Source organism: Otolemur garnettii, unplaced genomic scaffold (genome assembly GCF_000181295.1).
Source record: "Otolemur garnettii isolate 467f Iridium unplaced genomic scaffold, OtoGar3 scaffold00151, whole genome shotgun sequence".
Classification (NCBI taxonomy): domain Eukaryota; kingdom Metazoa; phylum Chordata; class Mammalia; order Primates; family Galagidae; genus Otolemur; species Otolemur garnettii.
In genome coordinates this window covers 1,262,453-1,265,709 of record NW_003852546.1, presented here as the reverse complement: position 1 = coordinate 1,265,709, position 3,257 = coordinate 1,262,453, and the positions used below count along the sequence as shown (strand labels likewise).

The 3,257-nt window shown below is 44.8% G+C and overlaps 2 pseudogenes; one reads left to right on the top strand and one right to left on the bottom strand.

Annotated features, from left to right (window-relative positions):
• The window catches only part of LOC111728335, a 6,156-nt pseudogene extending 5,786 nt beyond the window's left edge, over window positions 1-370 (bottom strand).
• A 1,997-nt stretch (window positions 371-2,367) lies between these two features.
• Window positions 2,368-2,664, top strand: LOC100945197 (annotated as a pseudogene).
• Window positions 2,665-3,257: the final 593 nt, after the last annotated feature.

The following is a 3,257-nucleotide window of genomic DNA, read 5'->3' as shown; positions in this document are numbered from 1 at the left end:
GACCACAGGCGCCCGCCACAACGCCCGGCTATTTTTTGGTTGCAGCCGTCATTGTTGTTTGGCGGGTCCGGGCTGGGGACTCGAACCCGCCACCTTAGGTGTACGTGGCTGGCGCCTTAGCCAGTTGAGCTATAGGCGCTGAGCCAGTATCTCCTATTTTTATATAGAAAACTGTGTGGCAGCTGGGCCAGGACCATGTTCAGCTGCTAAATTAACTATCTTCTAGCAGCTTAATTGTGAGATATAAAATAATCTCAAGCCATTCTTTGCTACAACACCCCATTTTTGTTTATGTTGGTATATAGTGGAGGAGGCAGGCAATAAAACTCAGGTATACACAGAATATGAATACCTGAAAATAGCCATTCATTTTAGTATTTTCTCATTCTTATTGTTTAATTGATGTCTTATCTCCCTATCTAGACTCTGAGCTCTATCGGGACCAAGCCTGAGTTTTATAGAGAGACGATCTCCAACTTGGAACTGTTCAAACTATGACTTTTCAACTTTATAATGGTGCAAAAAGCAATATGCATTCAGTTCAAACTATACTTCAAATTTTGCATTTTGATCTTTTCCTGGGCTAGCCATATATGGTAATGGGCAGCAACAAGCTACAGCTCCTAGTCAGCCATGTGATCGTGGGGGCAAACAACTGACACTCTATAGTGCACTATTCTGCCAGATGGTTTTGCTCCACTGTGGGCTAACATAAAGTGTTCTGAACACATTTAAGGTAGGCTAGGTAAGCCATGATGTTTGGTAGGTTAAGTGTATTAAACATATTTTCAAGGCCAGGCACGGTGGTTCATGCCTGGGCTCAGGAGTTAGAGACCAGCCTCAGCAAGGGCAAGATCCCATCTCTAAAAAATAGTGGGGTGTTGTGGTGGGCACCTGTAGTCCCAGCTACTTGGGAGGCTAAGGCACGAGAATCACTTAAGCCCAGGAGTCTGAGGTTGCCGTGAGCTATGACGCTACAACACTCTACCAACAGTGACAAAGTGAGACTCTGTCTCCAAAAAAAAAAAAAAAAATGTTTTCTTCAACTTATTATGGGTTTATAGGGTTAATGTAAGTCAAGGAGCATTTATATCAAGCAGATAACAGGTCTCTGAAAATTTACACTTAAAGGTATTTTGGCAGTAGCTCACACCTGTAATCCCAGCACTTTGGTAGGCAAAGGCAAGAGGGTCACTTGAGGCCAGGAGTTCAATTTCACCAGCCTGGGGAAATTAGTAAGACCTCATCTTTACAAAAAAATTTTAAAAATTATCTTGGTGTGGTAGCATCTACCTGTAGTCTTAACTACTTGGGAGCCAGAGGCAGGAGGATTATCTGAGCCCATGAGTTCAGGGCAACAGTGAGCTTTGATCATGCCACTGCACTTCATCCTGTGTGACAGAGTGAGGTTCTGTTTTTAAAAAAAATGTATTACGGTAACAGTCCTATATAATTTGTAAACTACCTAAATACACCTAAATGTTAGTATATTAAGGGTATTAGCAATGAAGGAAAGAGAAACAAAGAAAATCATTTCAGAAGAAAAACTGCTTTGGCCAGGAGCAAGCCTAGGGTTAGGAGAACTAAAGAGCCATTTAATTACAATGATTTATTTTGAAAATAATATCAGGCTCGGCACCTATAGCTCAACCGGCTAAGGCGCCAGCCACGTACACCTAAGGTGGCGGGTTCAAATCCCCAGCCTGGACCCGCCAAACAACAATGACGGCTGCAACCAAAAAATAGCCGGGCGTTGTGGCGGGCGCCTGTGGTCCCAGCTACTTGGGAGGCAGAGGCAAGAGACTCGCTTGAGCCCAGGAGTTGGAGGTTGCTGTGAGCTATGCCACGGCACTCTACCCAGGGGGACAGCTAGAGGCTCTGTCTCCAAAAAAAAAAAAAGAAAATAATATCAGATAAAAAATACTATGTGACACCATTTCCCGCATTGCTCCAAAATACAAGTTGTGTCCTCTGAGTCTTGGCACAGAAATACAAATGCAACCGGAAGTATGACTGATCTCTCCACTTTCCCTCTTCTCCCTGACAATCAGAGGATGCCTAGCAGGACAACTGCCCCATGTCACATGTTCTTAGGGTCAACCCTAGAGGGGCCCCTCAGAAATGATGATCATTTCCTAGCAGAAGCACCATGGAATATCCTACGTTTGCTCTCCATCAGAAAAGGCCAAAGAAACCCTAAGAGTGAGAACCACCCATGAGGGGCACCAAAGAAATAGTAGTCTTAGCAGCTCAAGATCTAGATCATCACCTTTCAATTACACATAAACTTGTTATCTAGGGCCCAGCACCCCAGCCAGCTAGCGTCCGCCACGCCTCTGGGCCCAGACTTCAGTAGACCTCACCAAAATGCCATCTCAGATGGAGCATGCCGTGGAAACCATGATGTTTACGTTTCACAAATTTGCCGGAGATAAAGGCTACTTAACAAAGGAGGACCTCAGAGTGCTCATCATGGAGAAGGAGTTCACAGGATTTTTGGAAAATCAAAAAGACCCTCTGGCCTTAGACAAAATAATGAAGGACCCGGACCAGTGCCGAGATGGCAAAGTGGGCTTCCAGAGCTTCTTTTCCCTAATTGCAGGCCTCACCATCGCATGCAATAACTATTTTGTAGTACACATGAAGCAGAAGGGCAAGAAGTAGGCAGAACCGAGCAATTACTCTGCCCTGAAAAGTGTTCTCACAAATGATTGCTTCAGACATCTGCCCCACAACTTCTCCCTGTATAAGGATTTCATGAGCAGATCAGAATCCTTAGACTATATACAAACAGGCTCAGCGCCTGTGGCTCAAGTGGCTCAAGTGGCTAAGGCGCCAGCCACGTACACCCAAGGTGGCGGGTTCGAATCTGATCCAGGCCCGCCAAACAATGACAGCTGCAACTAAAAAATAGCCGGGCGTTGTGGCGGGTGCCTGTGGTCCCAGCTACTTGGGAGGCAGAGGCAGGAGACTCGCTTGAGCCCAGGAGTTGGAGGTTGCTGTGAGCTGAGATGCCACGGCACTCTACCCAGGGGGACAGCTTGAGGCTCCTGTCTCAAAAATAAATGAATAAATAAATAAATAATAATATATACAAATAAAATCCAACTCCCATTTGTCAAGCAGAGAAGAAAAAGTTAATTAAATGCCAGATGAGCTTTTGTTTTTTACATTGTTTGCATCCCCTTGCCCTCAATAAACATAATGCTTCTTTTAGTTCCCCCCAAAAAATATGTTATCTATGTAACCTCATTACT